The sequence below is a fragment of the Leucopleurus acutus genome, assembly GCF_964270905.1.
Source record: "Leucopleurus acutus genome assembly, chromosome: 8".
Lineage (NCBI taxonomy): Eukaryota > Metazoa > Chordata > Mammalia > Artiodactyla > Delphinidae > Leucopleurus > Leucopleurus acutus.
In genome coordinates, this window is record NC_139151.1 from 92,932,203 (window position 1) to 92,954,940 (window position 22,738).

A 22,738-nucleotide genomic window follows, 5' to 3' on the forward strand; every position below is an offset into this window, starting at 1 on the left:
GGTATCAGCCAGCTCATCTGGCCATGCATATTGAAAAAGGTCCAAAAGCCAGGCCCTATCTTTGTCACTACAAAGATTAAGGATGGGGAGATTATGAGTCACAGGGTAGAGAACCCCAGTACTAGAAGCACCACTCTTGACTGCTGCCACCTCACCAGAGAACTCTAACCAGACTTTCCCCTTTAAATCCTTAGTTAGGGATGAAGGAGTTTAAAACAAGTTCTCCCCTCCCCTCACGCCAAAATGTGCCACTTTAACATGTGGATTACTTTAAGCTGAAGTCTATGAAAGCCCAAAAGACTCCGCAAGAGATATTTACCTTTCCTTTAATTGCCTAAAGGAATTCAGATAGAGGGCCTTGTCTGGGAAGAGAACCATCTCCAGAAATAACCACGAAGAACATGGGCGAGGTGTTGTAAGGTGGGGAGCTCTGCAGGGCCTAAGGATCAAAGTCTCTGTGTCCCATTGTCTCTGCATGGAACAGCAAACATTTGTTTACCAAACCTTTGCTCTTTCCAACTTCCTGTGAATTGTCTTCCTCTCCTTTGCAGTCTCAGACCCCTATCCCCTTTTCCTTAGCTCAGAATGGCATATAAGCCTCAATTGTCTGACTGCCTAGGGATCCCATATTCTTATGGGACCCCATATGTATGTAACTAATTTTTCCCCTGTTAATCTATCCTACGTTAATTTGACTATTAGACCAGCCAAAGAACCAAGAAAGGTAAAAGTTTTTCCTCCCCTACAGGGAGAAGCAACACAGGGAGAAAGCATATCCTCTCTTGCTATACAGTAGCCCCCAGGGTGGGGGGAATGGAGGAGCAAATTCCCAAGATCAGTCAGTCCACACCTATTCCCACCAATTCTTCACCACAGCAGGATAGACGCTAGCACTAGTAGCCTAGCACTGGAAGAATTAGACATTGATTTGTCTTAAGGTGGAGGTCGGGGGTGGGGTGTGGGGAGCTGAACCCCAAAGATTTTCTCCAGCCTCTGGCTTCCCTACGTCTTGAGACAGCCACCCACCTCTTAGGCTCACCACTCAAGATAGTCCTCAGTTCCCCAGGGCTTCTCATGCTTTGTTTTGTTTGTTCCTAGATTCCACTATCCTGGATAATTACCAGCTATAGATTCTCTAAGGTTGATTTTGGAGTTCGTTGCCGGAAGCCCATGCTGGTTTGCTTATTTTTAGGACCTGGAAGCCCATCTCCTCAGTGGGTTTCTTGTAACAGACGTTTTGGCCAGCTTTCAGGTATGATTAGTCAACATGCAAATTGTGTTTGAGAAGCAATTTAGCCATATGAACCAAAGCCTTCAGATGTGCTTAGCAATTCCACTTTTTAGAAATGTATCCTGAGGAGATAAGCTGATATGTATGCAAAAGTGTATAAGGTCATCTACTGCGGTGTTATTGCTAATAGGAACAATTTGGAAACAACTGAGTATTCATCAACAGGGGATTGGGTAAATAAAATCTGGTATACAAATGCAACATGATGCTGTTCAGTCATAAAAATAATGATACAGACCTATATTTATGGGTGTAAAAGATATACTCAGCAACTGTTAAATGGCATTTAGAATATGATTCCATTTATGTAAAATGAAAGAGAAAAAGGGAGTAAGAGGTCTGGACCACATACAGCAAACTGCTACCAATAATTATCTCTGGGCTTGGAATTTACGATTATATTTGCTTTCTTCACTATGATTTTCTATATTGTTTGATAGGCAAACATTTATCTTTATAATCTCTATGATCGGAAAGAAGTATGTCTATTTTTATCTTTGAAAATTAAAAACGCTAAATATCCCCCAAACATGAAGCCACAGACTAAACTTCCCTGATGACTTTAGCCCCATTCATATAGTGGCGGGGGCTTCGGAATAACGTGCTGCAGGCCTTCAGCAATAATTTGCTGTTTTATAACTTTTAAGCTCCTGTAACCCAGGGGCACAATAAAATAGGAAGGCTAATTCAGTGGAGCTGAAGAAACACTCATTATCTGGGGAAAGGGTTTCCCCAGAGCTTAGTCACTTGGAACCCAGTGTGGGGCCACTGGGGCAAAGACAGCAAATGCAAGCTGATGAAATATTCGTGGTCTTGACTGCTTGGAGGGGTTCACTGAAGCATTGTTTATGCTGCTATTTCCTGCAAGTCTGAGGTGACCAATCAGCTGATAATAGGTTGGGGGAAAGGGGTGGCAGTGATCATAAACACTGTCAGAATACGGTGATGAAAGCAGGAATCAAGAATGAGCCGCATGGCACAGGGATATCGGCTCGGTGCTTTGTGACCGCCTGGAGGGGTGGGATAGGGAGGGTGGGAGGGAGGGAGACGCAAGAGGGAAGAGATATGGGAACATATGTATAACTGATTCACTTTGTTATAAAGCAGAAACTAACACACCATTGTAAAGCAATTATACCCCAATAAAGATGTTAAAAAAAAAGAAAAAAAAGAAAAGAATGAGTCAGATACCTTGCTGATGCTCCCTGGCCTTCCGACCTTGAGATTCTTGTCTTAGAATCTGGAAACTTAATTCAAATGAGCTAATGGGCTCCCCTGGAGCAAAGTAGCTTTTGGTCTTGGTGAGAAATGAAGGAACAGCTAGTTTCCTGAGGCATCAGAAAAGGATCAACACTTGGGCCAAATACAATGGTTTAAGCTTCCTGGAGTGAGAGGAAAATGACTCTAGGTCAGCAAGATCGGGGGTATGCTTAGTGTTTATTATTAATATTAAAATATATTTATTAGTTATTTCAAGAAATCAGATTTTTCCCACTATTTAAAGAAGAGATACTGAGAATGAGACCAAGTTTTCTCACAGTTTACCTCCACCTACTATATAAGGAGGTACAAAAAAGCAGGCACAGCTTGGCAGGTGGACTAAATGACCCAAGAAAAAAATCATTAATGCTGATGATTTCAGTGTCAATTTAGTGACTCTAAACTAAAAGGGAACTTATCTACTCTGTACCATGTACTATGCTGGGCACATTATATGAATAATCTCATTATTTCTCACAAAACTGAATATCTTTAAGATAGGAAAATTATCCCCAAATTGCAGATAAGGAAAAATGAGGATCAAAAAGTAATTATCTTGGCTCAGATTCAAAGCCAGTTAAGAGGTTCATACCCAGATTCAAGACTCAGCTCTGTTTGGCTTCAGGAACAGAATAAATGCTCTTTACACCCACTCACCACTTTGGCTCCCAAACTCCTCTCATGGCCTAAACAGCTGCAAATCAAATGTATTGTAGTGTAACCTCCACAGTGAGTGTTAAGCTTGAGTCTCTGATAACATGGCTAGGTTGGTTTGGTAGGAACACCAAGACTTCTACCATGGTGTGAAAACTTGTTTTTTGATCCAGTATCCAGTCCTCTTTCCCTCTTCCTGATTACACCTCCAAGTAGCCCATGTACTTGAGGAAAAGCTGACTCCATCCCACAGCTCCAGGGCTTAACCCTAAACTACTCAAGCCAATCAGCACATTCCATCATCCTGGCCAGAATGCCTGGATGAGGGAGGAGGGCATGTGATCCAAACAAGTCTATGAAGGTGAATTTCAGGATTCTTGCTTGGAATGCTGGTGGGACCTGGTGTGCAGAGGTAAAGGCTGGAACTGCTGTAGCCTTTTTACTATCAAGTGGCAGGCCCAGTGTGGGATGAAGCTGACATAGTAAAAGGCAGAATGAAGAAAAAGAAAAAAAAGGAAAGAATGAAACTGGGTCCTCAATAACAGCACTAAATTGCTAGATCAGCCAAACTTGTGTCTGGATTTTCCTACTATGTGAGTCAGTAAATCATTATCTAAGACAGTGTGAGTTTTGATATTGTTTCCCAACAGATACAGAATATGGTACCAGAAGTGGAGTTATGGAAGTAATAAACCTATAAGTGTGGAATTGGCTGGATAGAGACAGTAAAGAGAAGGCGAGTGAGAACCCATTCATCTCAAACTGGGAATTTGGTGTCTTTGTTCCTTGATTGTGAAACAACTGGTTATACTATAGCCTATTAATAAAATGATCATATAGTTTATTATCCAAACTAGAACATATTTGAGAATGAAACAGAGGTGCCATTAATAACTATGTCAGATAATCCTTCACGCTTCAGATTTCAACCCACTCTTTTTTCTTAACCCTTGGAGCCCAGCAGTGCATTTACAGTATGTATTTGTTGTAATTTATCCAGGATCTGGCATATTTTCACTTCCCCCTCAGAGTGTGCAGCATGTCTTTATAGTGGAAATAGAAGTTCATACGAGTTCATTAAGGCTGGACTGAAGTCACATGTGAGGAAGAAGCAAGCCAGGAGAATAGAAAATAGGCAACAGCCAAGGAGGTTGATTTTATCACAAAGGTGAAGGGAAACCATTATAGGAGTTTAAGAAAAGTAGTGTCCTACTGAAACTGTGTAACTCAGATTGGGACTTGAACCCACGGTCTTCTAATTATTAGATCACACACCTGGTCTCAGGACTTAATGAAACTCAGGTTCTTGATGTCTCACTGCAGAAAAAATTCAGTGAGAGACAAAGTGATAGGTAAGAAGTGGATTTCTTTAGAGAGAAACACACTCCACAGACAGAGTATGGGTCATCTCAGAAGGTGAGAGGCCCCAGAATATGGGGGTGGTTAGTTTTTATGGGTTGGGTAATTTCATAGGCTAACAAGAAGGAGGAGTATTCCAACTGTTTTGGAGAAGGGGCGGAGATTTCCAGGAATTGGGCCACAGCCTACTTTTTGATCTTCGATGGTCAGCCTTGGAACTGTCATGGCACTGGTGGGGATGTCACTTAGCTTATGCTAATGTGTTACAATGAGCGTATAATGAGGCTCAAGGTCCACTGGAAGGCAAATCTTCCGCCATCTTGGATCTAGTTGGTTCTAACCAATTTTTATCATGTCCTATGGCTATGTCATTCTTTTAAAGGGTGTGTTGTGCCCCCTTCCCTCCTGTTTCACTATCAATCTCCCATTTTAAAAAAAAGTCAGTATTGTGCAATGAGGAAGACAGATAAGAAGAGAGGAAGCCACATGCAGACTACTGCTCTAAGAATAATGAGCATTTTTAACACTGACAGTGGCAAGGTGGAAAGGAGGGGACAAATTTGAGAGATTGAGAAGCAAAAGGGGAGCAAAACGATTTACCTGAAGCCAATTCTCATAATGATACATTCGCCTAAAATCTAAATAACAAAACAGCATTTCAAAACTAATATGACAGTTTCAGCCCGTTTTGAGAGCGATCATTCTTTTAGGTTTCTTTTTTTTCTTCTGCAATGTTCAAGGAAATTTCCTCAATTTATCTGAGGGCATTTTCACATTTAGATCATATGGCTCCTAATTGTTTAAAGGATACAATGAATTTTATATACAAAACATTGAGTATAGTCCCTTTTGTCTATTCATTCGTTCAGCTGTCTTTTCCAGTTATGCCTACCACTGAGCTTTTCAAGGATTTTTGTCCAATTAGTCTAAGGGCACATCTGTCTAAGTTTCATTTTTCTAATGTGTTTATCACATTTGTAGAATTCCACATGACTCTCCCAATTTATCCATTTTGAGGATTCTTGCCTCTTTCTTGTTGGATTCTGTGTATTTGTTTTGCATTTTCTGAGTACTCGATTTATTAAGCAAATTAGATCTTTTCTAATATTTTCCCATGTTTCGCTAAAAATGACATTTTATACATTAGAAATTAAAAGATGTAATGGATATAGAGAAAGTCTCTTTAGCTCCACAGAATTTCACTTTATACAAAATAATACTGGATCACACAACCCTAAAAACAAAATCCACCATAATATCACATGTTATTAGAAACGGCATGCTGGTAATCAGAAGCATTTTTATGGTATAAGTTCAAGGTAGCTTGGATAGTTTAATGAGTCCAGGACTTGAAGTCAGACTTGAACTTGAATACTGGCCATGACACTTCTAAGCCATGTGACCATGGCCAAGTTATTTGGCTTTTCCAGGCCCTAATATCCTTCATTTCCATAGTACTAAGATTTATTTCATAGGACTGTTGTAAAAATAAAATAAAATAATAAAATAAAAATTAAATAAATTTAAAATGATAATAAAATAAAATAAAGGACTCAATGCATACATGCATGGGAAGTACTTTTAAAATAGTAGCTATTGTCATAGATTTTATACCAGGTTCCTCTGCCTTCAGTGAATTGGATAGAAACCCAGTGGTAGGACAGCAATTTTCTTATCTGGAAAATGGGATAAGAGTATTACCTCTTTTGTAGGGCTATAGTGAGAATTAAATGACATAATGTATGTAAACATATGGAATTGTGACTGATACATACTACGCACTCATTATATTTAGTCATTATCATGATTATTTCTACTTTTTTAAATGTAAATCAAGTAATACTTTTATTCAAATACTCACCACGAGTTGAGTTCTCAGTATCTTACATCTCAAGAACTAAAACCAGCACTGAATAAGCCCCAAACTTGGCTTTACCTAAAACTGTAAGGAGATGGCTATATACAGTGTTGAAAGGACCTCTTATCAACTTCAAATGTATCTCTGGTAACATCTCAGAATCTGTTACCTACAGAAATAGGACACTGTAAGTGGGAAGTTGATAACCAGTACCTGAGTGCCAAGATTAGAGTTTGCATGACACCACTGAAACTTCCCTTTTCAACTTTGGCCAGACAAAAGAGGAGATTTTAGGGGCCAGAGTGTCCAGCAACCCAGTTAGTAGACTCAGACTGTGGAATTGCAACTTCTTATAATGTTGATACTTTATTGACACCTTGAAATAGATCATGGAAACAATTGCACACACAAATGTACCTAGCATTATGGGCATCCTGGAGGTGAGGTCTCCTAGAACCCAGCAGATCAGTTCACCAAGTGGGGGGTGGGGGGAGAGAAACTTTATAAAACTTTGCTTGAGATCCAGAATAGGTACAGGTCACTCATAACTGCAGCCTTTTAAAACGATGTGTTGATAGAGGGTTGTATTAGTTAGGATTCAGTTGCTGTTGACACCCCAAATTTATTTATCTCTCATTTAATAATCTGAACTTACATAAGCAGTCCATTGCAGTTGTCAGTGTCAGAGACCCAAGTGCTTTCTGTGTTTTTGCTCCACATTCCCTACAATATTACTGTCATCTTTAATTCCAGGATGGCACACCATGATGGTCTCACTCCAGCAGAAGAGTTAAAGGAGAAGAAGGTCACACTTCCTTCCTTTAGAGGCATGACCCAGAATTTATATATGTCACTTCCACTCATATCCCATCAGCCAGAACTTAGCCACATGCACACTTACCTGCAAAGGAGGCTGGGAAATGTTATCTTTGTTTTGGGTGGCAAAGTGCCCAGCTAAAGCTTGGAGTTCTGTTAATATGGAAATTAAATGAGAAAACATAATAAGAAACAACTAGCAAACTCTATTTAAAAGGCAATTTAGATTGGTAGTTGAGGATACAGGCCTTGCAGGCTGAGAGCCTGGGTATGAGTCATGGAATAGCAATTAAGTATGTGGATTAGCTCTCAATTCCCTGGGTGACCTTGGCAAAGACATTCATCTCACTAAGCTGCAGTTTCCTCATAATATAGTGCCTATTTCATCAGATTATTGAAGGAATTAAAACCACTAATCCAAGTAAATTTCTCAGCGTAATTCTTGGCACTTAGTAAGTACTCAATAATGTAAACTATTATTATCAGTAATTAGAAACATCATTTCCTCATTATGGCATTCTTTTAGGAAGGACAGAGGGCAAGGACTGTGTCTTGGATTTTCTCTTGCAGAAGGGGTGAGTATATTTTGCATGCAGGATCTGTAGGGACAGGAAAAGATGTTTTTACATATATGTTTTTTCCAAATAGTCTCTTAAAGTGATCTCAGTATATCTTTGTGTTGAGTGTTGAAGAAAATGTGTCAAGCTTTATACGGTAAGCAGTTATTCCCACATGCTGCTCTGGGCACTGGCAGCTTTAAAATCATCTGACTCTTAGTAAAACGTGTGGATTCCTAAGTGTCCCACAAATAGAATCTCCCAGCGTATGGCACTGTATTTTTAATAAGCTCTCTGAGATAAAGCTGATATGCTGCTAAGGTTTTAGAACCATTGCCGAGTAACAGTACTAATACTAATAAGTTTTTGTTGTCATTAACAATGACAACTACATGTATTTAGCCTTACTCTGTGCCTGGCATGGGTCTAAGCACTTTATGCCATTAACTAACTTAATCCTCACAATAACCCTATGAATTGTTACTTTTATCATCTTCATTTTACCAATTAAAAAAACTGAAACACAAAAGCTTCAGTCATTTTCCCCAATCACAGAGTAAGTAGTTGAGCCAGGATTTGGACCCAGTCTTTCTCAGAGTCCATACACTTAACCACACTATTCTGCCTCCATTGACAGTGGAAGGGAAGTGACAAGTGGAACTGGAGCCAACTAGGGGACGATTAGGGCTCCATCACAGCCTGAGTTCCCATAAGTGTCCCACCCACCCTTGTTCACTTACAGAAAAACCTATGACATATCATAACAAGCTGGAATAAAATGCCTCTTGAAGAGCATTAAGCATGAAGAAGCATTTTTCCAAACATGATCAAAGACAGCTGAACTAGATCTGGTGCTGTTAAATATCCAAAGTAGATAGAAACTACATTGAGCCATGCTTGGCACTTCCTGGCCATAAAGTTAATTTTGAGTTTCCTGAAACAGATACCCAGCCGAACTGCCAGCTGTGCCAGGTTCTGCAGGGGAAGGGCATGGGGCAATGATGCAGGAGTGATGCAAAGTCCTACTCAGAAAAAAACGAAGTTTCCAAGGCTAGGTCACCACCTCCATGACAGCTTCTCCCCACCAAATCTGCTCAGTGCTCAGGCAGTCCAGGACCTGGATTGGCTCTTTTCTCAAGGAAATCTCTTGTACTTGAGGAGACCCCCAAGCTCCGTGCTGCCCAGGGCATTTTAGAAGCCAATAAAATAAGCGGTCTTTGTATTTACAAGCAGTTCTGAAAACACCCTGTCACTTACCTGTTTGCCTATCTCTCTACCTCACAGACTGAGTGACCTAGCAGAAAATAAGTGTGGTGGACTGCAAAATTGGCTACAAATACCTCCCCCACAGCCAAGTGGTGGAGTCTAATTCTCTATCCCTGAATCTGGGTTGGCCATGTGACTTGCTTTGGCCAAGAAGACATTGGCTAACAGGGAGGAAAGAAGGGGTAAACAGAAAAGTGATGGTGCGTGGGGGCTTGCTCTCTTGCAAGAGAGCTCAGAACCCTGAGACCACCATGTGAACAAGACCGGAACAGCTGCTGAAGGATGAGAAGCCAAGGAGAGGAGAACCAGGGAGCCTCAACAAACGGACAGTCAACCTTCAGACATGTAACTGAGACCATCCTAGATCACGTAGTTCCCAGCCACCCACCAGCTGACCACAGATGCATGGGAGGGCACGTATGCGCTGATATGGCTAAGACCAGAAAAACCTTCCAGCTGACACACAAAATCATGAGCTAAATAAAAGTTATTCTTTTAAGTCTCTAAGTTTTGGAATGGTTTGTTACCCAGCAAATGCTAACTGAAGCAAGGAGATAAATTATTAAAGGGAAACGTTTCGGAATAAAAAATGCCTGCGTTCAAAATTCCAGCTTTTCCTCTTACTAGGTGTGAGGCTCTAGACAATTAATTTAATTTCTCTGACTCTACATTTCTTCATCTGTAAAACTGGGAAAATAAACATAACCATACCCTGAGTTCTTCTGGAGAGTCAATGAGAAATGTGGGAACCACTGTGTTTGCTTTACAGTATTATTATTATTATTATATCATCATCATTAAGTTGCTTTGAACTGAGCTATATGTTAGAACAGAGCTATTGCCAGGTTCCGGAGATAAAGAAATAAATCTAACAATATATTGGCCTGAGCAAGGAGTCAATAACAATCTATAGAAAAGAATTGGATTGTGTAACCACTATCGGAGGTTGCACAGGGTTTGTCATTCCCAGAAAACATCACTAAGGTTCCAATTCTCAGGTTTTAGGGAGAGGGGAAGGGGGAGGACAGGAAGCAGCAGCAATCAAATAGGAATGGGGGCATCCTATTGCTACAGAATAGAATCTGGGAGAGTAGCGGGGAGCATTGGCTTTAGATAGAGAGAGGTGTCCAGGAGGAAGCCCCACTGGCCTTCAGGTTCCTTATGAAATAGAAACAAGAACCAAACATCCAGGAGCAGCTTGACATAATGACAAACAACACAAATTCTGGAATCAGAAACACCAGTTCAAATCCAAATGGGTCTCAGTTTGCTCACCTATAAATTGGGAATATAGCACCAATATGATTCACATGTTGGTTCGTATGGTAGTTGTGAGAATTTGACAAAATACTAATATAAAATGCCTCCCATAGTACCTAGCACAGGGTAGCTGATCAACCAACATAATTTCTTTCCCCATCTCTTCCATGTTCATAAAGTCACTTTCTTGTTCATCTCCTGACATAACGAGTGTCCTGTAACCTGGGGACACAGTAATATCTGAAGGCCAGAACACTGACCACAAATACTATTTCTGGCTTTGTGACCTTGAACCAATCACTTAGCCTCTCTGTTTATCAGCTTCTCACTGGTGAAATGAGAATAATACTTCCTGTCCCTGATGCATTTCTCAAGGATAACGGGATGATTCATTCAATTTTAAAACCTAACTCGGGGCTTGATCATGCTGTGTAGAAAAATAAATAAAACACAAAAGGAAAGTCAAATGACTAATATTTAAAGTCCTGAGGCACTAATGCATAGTCAGTGACATTTCCATCACTGCCAATTCCTTTCTCTCTCTCTCTTTGTTTTTGCGGTACACGGGCCTCTCACTGTTGCGGCCTCTCACTGTTGCGGCCTCTCCCGCTGCGGAGCACAGGCTCCGGATGCACAGGCTCAGCGGCCATGGCTCACGGGCCTAGCCGCTCCGCGGCATGTGGGATCTTCCCGGACCGGGGCACGAACCCGCGTCCCCTAGCATCGGCAGGCGGACTCTCAACCACTGCGCCACCAGGGAAGCCCTCTCTCTGTTTTTAATCTTAGACCCTGTCATGGAGAGATGCCCTCCTTAGCCTGGCTTTGCTGTCTCTTTTCCCCCTTCTCCCCAACCCAAGTCTACAGCTCTTCAACATGGACAGAAAGCCAAAAGTAAGGGATGAACATGCAGGCAGGAAGCAGATGTAGAAACAGGCCTGGGAAAATGACACAATAATAATTTATTGAGCACTTACTCTGTGCTAAGCACCCTGTTATGTATTTTACACGTGTTACCTCATCTAATCCTAACAATTCAATGAAGGAGATACTGTTTTAATCTTAGGAAGTTTCAACAATTTGCCAAGGTCACACAGTTAACAGTAATAGCAGAGCTGGGATTTAGATCCAAGCTGGCTGACCTCAAAGCTCCCTAGCAGTTTAACCTTTAGAGTATAAAGTATATTCAAGATCAGTATGGCAGAGTGGTTGAGACTATAGGCTCTGGAGTCAGATGCCTGGTTTGAATCCTAGATCTGCTTTTATAGAATGACTTCGAGCCATCACTTAGTAATATCTAAGATATATGATAATGTATAGTAGATTATATTATATGTATATAATATGGCTCATATGTAATATAGGTAGTATATGTTATATATATAATACACATATTAATATATTAATAATAATATATAATATATGTGTGAGATATATTTTATATATAGGAGATGTATACAAAGTAGATTTTACTTATGTAGATATATGTGTGTGTCTGTGTATATATATGTGTATATATGTATATACATACATATATATGTGTGTGAATATATATATGCCCAATCTAATTTTAATAATCACAACAACCCCACGAGGAAGGTAATAGCATCATCTCCACTTTACTAACGGGGAAAGTGAGACACAAGAGGTCAAGAAACTTGTTCAAGATTACATAGCTAGTAAATGGCAGAGACAAGTTTCAGACTTGGGCAGTTGAGTTCCAGAGTCCATACCCTTGACCACCACACCATTCAGCTGCCACTATGTGTGGATGCTCCACTTCTGCCCTGGCTCCTCCCCATGTCCTTGGGAGCTGCAGCTGCTTTGTTGCTTCTCCAGCCTTGATGCCAAAGTCTAGGAGGCACAAATCAAGTTGTCCCCAGAACTCTCACCACACTCCACTCTGGCCCAGTAGCAGCGTCAGGTGAGCCGAGGAGCTCCTTCAGCTCAGCAAGCATCCCACCAGACTAGATCAGAGATGCGGGAGAAGCCAGGCTCTCCAAATGCAGGCAGCCCCGATCTCCATGACTGGCTCTCCTAGGGCCCCTCTTTTGGCCTGAAGTGCTGTGGTGGAGAGAAGAACCTCCTTCTACCCCCCAATTTTCCTTCTGTAGAAGACACTGCTGCCATCACTGCAGTAAGTCCCTTGGGATCTCTTTTATCAGCTCATCCTCCAATTTCTGCAATGCTTTGCTGCTAATAGGGCAGCTGGGACCTCCAGAGGATGGCCTTGGGCACCGAGAGCTAAGAGCAGACCCTGTGTGAGAGTACAGAAACCCAGCTCCTTTGCTTCCAGACAGAGCAAACACTGACGTGTAACTTACTTTCTAGAGTTCCCTCGGGGATCAGCCTGACCCAGGGAACTCAGCCGAAATAGCGCCCTCCTTGGTCTTCCCCCTCTCTGTCCAACCTCCCTCTCCCTCGCTGGTTTCTCCAGGGAACACTTTCTTAATAAATTACTTGTACATGAATCTTTGGTTCAGGGTCTGCTTCTGAAGGAACCCAACCTAAGAGAGAATTTTGGTTTTATTTTGTCTCAATGACTTTCTGGCTCTTCTTAAATGCGCTTGCTAATAGTGACCGAAATTGGTGGGCATCTCTTAGCAAGCCTTGCATAGATATGATTGACAACTTTCTTAGTAGAAGGTGTGAGCACTTATCAACCAATGTCCTCAGCTTCAGGGGCTCAACTGAAGCTCCAGAAAGAGCAGGACATTTTCTACTTAACACCCTGTTATGTGATTTTCCCCCTTAGTATTGTCCAGACTCTGTGATAAAAGAGAACCTCTATCTTTTCTTCCTTTTATGCCTGTTTTAGAGTGAAACTTTCTCCTCAGCTCTGACATATTCACTGGGGCTCTTATGCTTCAGCTGCCACGGAGGTGAGTTTGCCTCCATTTGGAGAACTGACAGGTAGGAAAAATATTTATAAAACGAAAATCAAAACCAAGACACCTGGCTGCCACCGGGGACCCTGATAGTGTCACATGAAGGCTTTCTCCTCCACACCCTCTAGCCAGTATCTCTCATTTAACAGGCTGCTCAGAAGTCCTCCCCATTCCTCTCTTAGGTTCATTACACAGAGGCCAACAAATTCCTTCCCTGTGAAGCAAGTCATATCCTGGGAGATCATAGCCTTCAAGTCATGAAGTCATGACACGCACTGAGGTAAACAGATGAGGTTGCTTAGAGTTGGAGGTGACCTTCCCGGGCCTCCTGCTGTCCCAAGCCCATCCCAAGCAGGCCTATCCTCTAACAGAAGCTCCCAGTCTAGGAAGTCCTAGTCTAGGGAATGAGGAAAGGTGAGAAAAGCATTTGGGGCTCCAAATATGCCTGGAGCAGTCCTGTGTGAAGTCTCTTACTTTATGTCAGTGACATCAGTTTTTACAAGAGTAGCACAGATGGACGCTTAGAGGAAAATCAGTGGATAGTGTCATGCAGTGGGTAAGAGCATGGGCTTAAAGTCACTCAGGTCTGAGTTCAAAACACTTACTGGAATATACCTTAAGGCAATTTATACCTTTAAAAAATTACGTAACTTCTTCAAACTTAGTTTCCCCATCTGTAAACTGGAGGTCCTGCCTTAGAAGGTTGCTTTGAAGATAAATGAAGAATATATGCAAAACAATTTTCAAAGTGTGTGGTGGTTTTGTACAATCAATTCAGCCAAGCTAGAACTATGTTTCTCAGAATTCCTGTCCCTGCCTGGCCCTGGGTTAGCTTGTGTGAGATTTGGAGAGTAGAAGTGAAGTAGGGATTCCCTGGCCGTCCAGTGGTTAGGACTCTGTGCTTCCACTGCAGGGGGCATGGATTCTATGGCTGGTGGGGGAACTAAGATCCCGCAAGCAGCATGACACCCAAAAAAAAAAGTGAAGCAGCAGCAATTGGCTCTGAAACAATTGGGTGCCAGGCACCACTGCAGCCCACCCACGTGGTTGTTGATTTGTTGGGTGTTGTAGTCTGGACTACTCTTCAGCTTCTTTGAGTCTCAGGCCAGAACACATGCCAGCCACTTCTGCCGGTCACCCACATCACCAGTGGGGTGGAGGGGAAAGACAGACACGATTCCAGCTTGTCCTCTCTCTCCCCAGCTGCCCACTCTCCCAACCCATAGTGGCTTCAGGCTCATCACCAGTGGTGGTGACAACAGCCTCCCATGCCCTTCTCCAGCTCCACAAGCATGCAAAGCCTAATCCCAGTAATAAACCCTTGATCGCCTATGACTCAGAGAGGTTCTGTTTCCCAAGCAAACCTAATGCTCTCAAAAGGAAACACTGGCATGATTTAAGTATAGACAGTTGTTGAAGGTATTAACTTTTGGTTCCAATCCAAACTCCACTTTGGCCAAATCACTTAGTCCTTCTGAGACTCAGTTTCCTCAGCTGTAAAGTGGTGATAATAATATGATTTATTTCATTGGCCAATGGAAATGGTTAAAAGAGATTCATTAAAAGTAATAGGGAGACAGGCTTCCCTGCTGGCCCAGTGGTTAAGAATCCGCCTGCCAATGCAGGGGACATGGGTTCGAGCCCTGGTGCGGGAAGATCCCACATGCCGCGCAGCAACTAAGCCCGTGCGCCACAGCTACTGAGCCTGCGCTCTAAAGCCTGTGAGCCGCAACAGCTGAGCCCGTGGGCCACAGCTACTGAAGCCCATGTACCTAGAGCCCGTGCTCTGCAACAAGAGAAGCCACCGCAATGAGAAGCCCGTGCACCACAACGAAGAGTAGTCCCCGCTCACCGCAACTAGAGAAAGACTGCACGCAGCAGTGAAGAACCAACACAGCCAAAAACAAATAAATAAATTTATTTTTTAAAACATAGGTAATAGGGAGAACACCTTTATTTCCCATTTTAATTCATGGGTTTGACATTTGGAAATCCTTCACCAATAAATAAAAGCTTCATCCTTCAAAGGATCTTTGTCAATAATGAAATGATATTTTCATCCTCCCTGTGTTTTATGTTATTTATCAATTGGTTTAGAACTGAGCCATGGAAAAAAGGATGCTGCTTATTAGACCCCTTCAGAGACACCTCCCTGCCCCACCGCCAATCAATGGTTAGGACATAAATAAATGATAATAATAACCTTTGCTTTTGTAAGCGTTCAGTAGGGACACTTTCATCAGCATTTCATTTGCTCCCCCATCAAGACTATGACCCAGACAGCATTAAATAGCTGGATGCTACAGACACTGCACCAGAACTCAAAAGACCTGGGTTTTCACCCTGGCTCTGCCAAAAAGCATCCGTCTCCTCACTTGTCTGAGCCTCAGTTTCATCTACAAAAGGGAGAGGGTTGAATTCATAAGGTCGTTCAAATCCCAGCAGATCCTAAGTCTATTATTATTTTCACTCTTCCTATGGGGTGGGGAGGGGGAAGGAAGTTACAAGAGATTAACTAGCTTAATTAAATGCTTTCCAAGTTATGGTTCCTGGAGGAGAAGCAGCAGCATCACACCAAAATTATTAAAAATGCAAATTATCAGGCCTCACTGCAGATCCACAGAATCAGAAACTCTGGAGGTAAGATCCAGAAATTGGTGTATTAACAAGACCTCCAAGTAATTCCAATGCATGCTCAAGTTTATAAGCCACTGGCTCTATCAGAGTTTCACAGCAAAAAGTAAGTGGCTCAGCCAGGACTCGAACCCAGGTCTCTGACTCCTTTCTAGTTGTCCTATGGATCTGGAGAAAAGGACCTGATAAGAACAAATTCATTTGAAGACAAGGCAAGTCCAAAAATATAAGGAAAAAGCAGAACTAAATTGTGAGTAATATTCTAAAAACTCTCAGGGGTCTACAATTGAGAACCTTTGATCCCTGCCCCTAGACTAGGCTGAAGCTGAACTTTTGTGCTGTCTCTGACCCAGACATCTGAACTTTTCACTGGATTATTCCATTGAACTGTCAGATGGCAACCAAGGAGTCTGCAACTAGTGGACAGCATAGTGCAGCAGAGAAAAGGGAGGACATTAACTGTTCAAATTCAGCATCTGATATTTTTCCTTTCTGTTATTTCTTTTCACATATACACATATGTATTCAAAAATGCACAAACAAGATAAATTCATGTATGCACTAGGTATTTTTTTAGTTCCATATTTTATTTCTCCTTTTCCTTTTTCTTTTCTTGATTCCTACCTCCCTCTTCTTCCCTACACCCACTCAGATAATGCATGTAAATAACCTAGTATATTTTTCTCCATGGTGAGATAATCAAATACACATACTTTCACACACATACCTTGTTTTACTCATACTTCATGTAAATTCTTCCACAATGAGAGATATAGTACAGCTCTCTCCCAAGCTTCTCAAAAGCTATGTAATAGCCCCATAATGTGCACCTACAATAATTTATATGGGGCAGTCCCTGACTAATGGGAATTCACTAGGTTTCCAATTTTTCACCACCTCAAGTGTTGTTGCAGTAAATAATTTCATACATACGTGCTTGTGTAGTGGTGATTTTATTTGTATAGGATAGATTTCCAAGTTTAGAATATTGGACTCAAAGGCTTTTTGTATTTTTAATTTAATAGATGTTGCCATGGCTCCTCAAAATGGCCATAACAATTTACATTTCCAGCACAATGTATGGGAGTGCCCATTTCTTACATCCCAACCAAGGTTAAATTTTATCTGTCTTTTTAATTTTTTTAAAACATTGTAAAGTGATATCCAATTGCTATTTTAATTTGCATTTTCCTAATTTACATTTGAATTTGAACTTTTCGTGTCAATGGACTTGCTCTTTCATGCCTGCTGTGTCATCTTAAAAGTGGTCATTTTGCCTTAACTCAGCTATGACTGTAGGAAGTATATTTTTAGCTCTAAAAAGTCCTTTCCAACTGTACTTGAATCTTTTTAAATACACTTACTTTTCTGTCCATATTGTCATGTTTCCTTCAGCAGCTCTATTTATGGCTGAATTCAGTATGCTCTGCTGGATCTGGCTATCTCTGATTTGGATACATTGTGATTTTTCTGGATAACTTAGACTCAGGTGTTGTTGTTGGACTATCCTACAAGGTAGCAGTCCACAGTGGAGGAAGGCAAAATGTTGCTCTGTAGAAGCCTCCCTGTTCCTCAAAGGCAGGGAGGACTAAGCCTGTACTTTTGGCTATTCCTTGGCATCTCAGGTGTCGTGGAAACCTGGCACACACACATGGAGGGCCATCAAACTTCTTCCCCAAATCCACACATCTCTTTGGGCCAAACTCTTCATAGCATCCTCATTTTATAACCCCTCCCTCAGGGCTCTCTGTCACCAGTAGCTAGACATTGGCCCAACCCGCAGAGCAGAAAACCCTGTACAAGTTCTCTCTACTGGGATTGCCACAGAATCCATGGGCTCATTTCCACCTAGCAACCTTCAGGCCCAACTAGTTGACTCAAAAGTGGAAGATATATTGGAGTTGATTGATACTGAATGGAAAAGAGGGTGAGTTTCATGTTGCTATCTTTCCAGAAGCCCCTCTAGAATCAGCATCTTCATCCAACCCCACATCCTAGTGAACCTGTTTCTTCCACCACAAAGCAGCAGGTCCTACTGAAGATCATCAGCTTTGGAATCAGAGATTTGTGTTCAAATCTGCCCCTTACAAGTGCAATCTTGCGCATGCTACAGAATCAGTATTTCTGAGTCTCTATTCCTTGTTTATAAAATGGTACTAGTTGTGAAAAATAAATGAAATAATATATTTAAAACACTTTGCCCAGTGTGTAGCACATGATAGGTTTTGCAGAAATGTTAGTTTCTTTCCCCTGTGATTTGATTTTCAAGAAGTGATGGTTGACCAGTTGGCCTTCCTCTTGGTTTGACATTTCAGCAACAATAGTTCTACTTAGTTGCCATTCTTTACACTTGCTCTTACTCAATCCATCATCTTGAAGTATCTAGGTTAATGGCCAATGTTTCAGCCATCTTGGTGTCCCGATGCCTTCCTGGGGGTAGCAATTATGCCTTACAAATTGTGAAAACCACATATCGCAAAAGGGGAATCACCACTGACCTCGGACATACAGTTAGAGGCCAAACTGGAAAGGAATGTTCAGAAATCGGCTCTGACAACAAAAGCTGAAGGCATTAAGAACATAATTATCCTTTTAAAGGTTATCATATAATTGAATCTCTAATCTTGCTTGAATGTAGATTAATTCACTCCACTGAGATCTCTAAGAAAAAGCAATATCCCCAGAGCTCTGCTGGAAAGCCAAAAGAATTTTTAATTGCAACAAATTACATAAAGAGATTCTGCCTTATGAAAGGGGAAAATATATGGCAAACCTTTTTGGGATAATTGAAGTGAAAGATATCAAAGACCTGTTAATAAGGGCCCTAAAACCCATGCACTGAAGAATAATGTCAGTGTCCACATTTTTGGAATACCCATCTCTATATATACAGGTAGAAAGAGTTCTCTCTCTCCTGTACTCCCTTCACCCCCTCAAAATAGGCAATGACAGTATTTTACACTGTATCAGAAAATTCTGGGCAGAATGATCTCTAGGTTGCCCCAGCAGACCTGAGTATTCATTACAATACCATTTTACAAAGATTAGTTGACTTGCTTAAAATCTTGCAGTTAGTAAATGACGGATCCAACACTCGAAATAGGCTTTCTGACTCCCAGTCCATTCTTCTATAGGAATGGAAAGTATGGGGACAAACCAAGATCTGGCAAAATGTCAGAGAGAAAAAAATAGAAAGTGGCAAATATGAAAAATGTCTTCTCAAAGCCCTAGAAACAGCCTAACTCAAAAAGGTGGATCATTTTAATTCACACTTTCATGACTCAACAATACATCAAACCAGAAACTATTTACTGAGCTCTTACTATGTGGAAGACACTATGTTGGAAACAATTAAAAATGGGAACGAGTAGTCCTTTTCCCTGAAAGTGTTTACAATCTTCAATAGGGAAAACAAGGCTTTTTTGATTCTTACTGCTACCATGGCCTTGAAAAGAACTCTGTGTAAAGCTAAGTAGGAGAAGTTTGCAAAGAAACAGGCAGTAAGAACCCAAATGGAGAAGGAGAAAGACAAACTAATTTAGAAAATCTATTGTTTGTGCATGCAAACCCATTTCCCTCCTTACCTCTACCCTAAACACACATGCGCGCACACACACAGGCACAGACACTTCACACACTTTATTAGATGTTTTACAACTAAAAGTGAATGCTAGGAGCAATTATGCAGGGAAGTCATTTCCTGATGTTACCGATAATGTCATCCTTGAGAGAGCAGCTAAAGGATTCTCTGGGCAACAGAGCTCAGGACGTGGCTCTGCCTGCACCGAGGTAGCTAATGGTCTCTGAGTCAGAGCTTTAACCCCATCAAACCTTTTGTTTTTTCACTAACATGGGTCACTTATGATTCTTCACATGTTCTGTGCAAATGTACAAAATAACTTCTGCACCTGACAATGAAAACATTACCAGGGGGAAATTATATATGAGGACATTTGTAGATATCCTTCGTTGTTTTCTTAGAGGGTAATTTGAATTGTTGTCAGAATGACAAATAAAGGGTTGAAAAAGCAGGACGCAAACATGTAAGTCTGCTGGGAGGCATCACTTTGAAGATGACTAACATGCGTTGACAGGGAGAAGGGAGAGAATAAAGAAAAGTGGTATTTGCCCTAAAACTAAATGCAGGGACCACATGTGAATACATAGCTGAGCATTAATATAAAAAGTGCTGAGAATGAGTGGTACACTTAACCATAGAACCCTGCCCAGCAATAAAAAGGAAACTATTGAAACACACAACAAGCTTCAGAGAATTATGCTGATTGAAAACAGCCAAACTCAAAAGTTACACACTATACAATTCCTTTTATACAAACTGCTTGAAATCACAAGATTATAGAAATGGACAACAGATTAGTGGAAGTCAGAGGTTAAGGAGAAGGTAGGGAAGGGGGTATGGCTATAAAAGGGCAACATGGGGGATTCTTGTGGTGGTGGGAATGTTCTATATCTTAACTGCATCCATGACAATATCCTAGTCATAATGTCGTACTACTGTTACCACCGGGGGGGGGGGGGGGGGGGCAGATAAGGTGTACATAGGACCTCTCCATACTATTTATTATATGAAATAAATTGTATGTGAATCTACAGGTATATCAAAATAAAAAGTTTAACTTAAAAGAGATAAGGAGGTAAAATCCCCCCCCCCAAAACACAAGCCAATAGAATCAAAAGTGATTTACTCTTAGAAGCAGATATTGAGGGTGGAGAAGGATAGGGAAAGGGGTTACTCATTTCCGTTAAAAACCTTGTAGACCCATCTAAATTTATTGAATTGTGTGTTGATAATTAATTTTTTTAAGTGCTGCAAAATACTATTGTGATGAAAGAGACTAAAGTGGAATGGACTTACGAGGTGTCACCTTTTTCTAATGGAAAAAAATACTAACATTTATTGAGCACTTGTTATTTGCTAACCACTGTGCTGAGCATTTGACATGCACAGTCTCATTTAACCCTCAGGGAAGTCTCTGAAGTGAGTGCTTCTTTCCCTCCATTTCATTCATGTACAACTGAGGCTCAAAGAGTTTTAGGGATTTCTCAGAGTCACCTGGCTAGTAAGCAGCACAGTCCAGAGCTTCAGGGCCCATGTTCTTAATGACACCCCTTGGGGAGGGTAAACAGAAGGGGTGAGACGGACCTTGGAATCAGACAGATCTGGATTAGAGACCAAGTTCCACAAATTATAGTTATGCGACTTTGGACAAGTGACTTAACCAGTGTGAGCCTCTGCTTCCTCATCTACAGTGTAGGAACAATAGTACTACCCACCTCAGAGGGCTGTGGGGAGAATTAAATGAGATCATGTATACTAAGTGCTTGGCACAATACCTGAGAAATAACCCTCAATAAGGAATTATGTTTAAGGCTATTATTTAAGGGTTAAGGCTATTATTACTATGATCATTATGTATGACAGTGTTACTTCTCATATGGGTTTCAGGTAAAGCTCTTTCTCCAAACCATGTCCAGAGGCTGCTGAACTTCCCTTTGAGATGACTCTGAACTTTCTGCTTTTTATCAGATGAGGGAGCAGGAAGGAAGGGTTGATTTTCATGAATGACATTCGTCAGAAAACCACCAGGGATTCTGTGACTGCTGAGCTCTCCTTTGGTATCCAGGAGATCCAGAGGGGAAAAAATCATTGCCTGGCTAAGTAGCTACTGCTTTTTGCTTTGTTTTGTCACTTTGTTGTTTTCAAATGAAATACATCAGACATGCAGAAAAAGGCAAAGACTATTAGAACACCAAAGTTCCCATCTCTCAGTTTTAACCAATATGAACAACTTTCTATATTTGCTTCATAACCTTTTGTTGAAAAATAAAACATTACAAATGCAGATGAAGGCTTCTCCCATCCCCATCCACCTCATTCTTAAAAATAAAACATTACAAATGCAGATGAAGGCTTCACCCATCCCCATCCACCTCATTCTTCTCCCTCCCTCCCCAAGTGCTAACTTTCGAAGGCAGCTTTGAATGAGTCTAGGTTTCTCATGCTGATCACTTTCTAGTCTTAGGTCTGACATCACGTATAAGCCCATTTCGAAGTCATTTTTGAGCTTCTGCCCAATGTTAAGCATAAAAGAGGAGTCCAACATTTTCCTCCCCATAGAGCTTATCATCAAAATGGGATGACAGACATTGAGATAGACATATGCCCTGATTTCTCTTTGGGGAACCTCTTGGCCACAATGTTTGGCTAGGGCTAACTAACTATGCTCTGTCTCCAGGGCCTGACCAATGAGGATCCTCCTGGCTACAAACTTTGGCTCACTGGTAGACATGTAATCTGAATTAGGCTAATTAAAGCAAGCCCCAGAATTTTACTGGGGCTACCAGAAAAGAAGTGCTACCTAATTGCTGGAGTGGAAGGATGTAAGCCTAATGCTGGAGGGGCACCACAAATAGAGCACCTGCCTGGGAATCAAAGCAGCACAGAGAAAAGAACATTGCTGACTGACATCACTGAGTCCCTGGTGTTTAGTCTATCAATGGACTTCCCAGTTAATGGGCCAATAAATTCCCTTGCTATGCTTACATGTGTTGGAGTTGAATTTCTGTCCTGAATAATATAAAGCAGAACACTTAATGAGCAAGACAGGACATAACAACAGCAAGCACTTATGTCGTTCTTACTATGAACACTGCATTCTTCTAGGCATTTTACTTCTAGAAACTCGTTTACTCCTCACAAGAACACTCTAAGGTATAGGTTCTACGATGGTCTCCAGTTACAGACAGGAAATTGAGCACAGAGAAGTTCCAGAAGCTCTGGAACACTGCAGTATTCAACGGCAGAGCTGTGATTCAAATCCAGGAAACCTAAGTTGGAATCTAAATAGTTAACCATTACTGCACAATTCAGAAAATG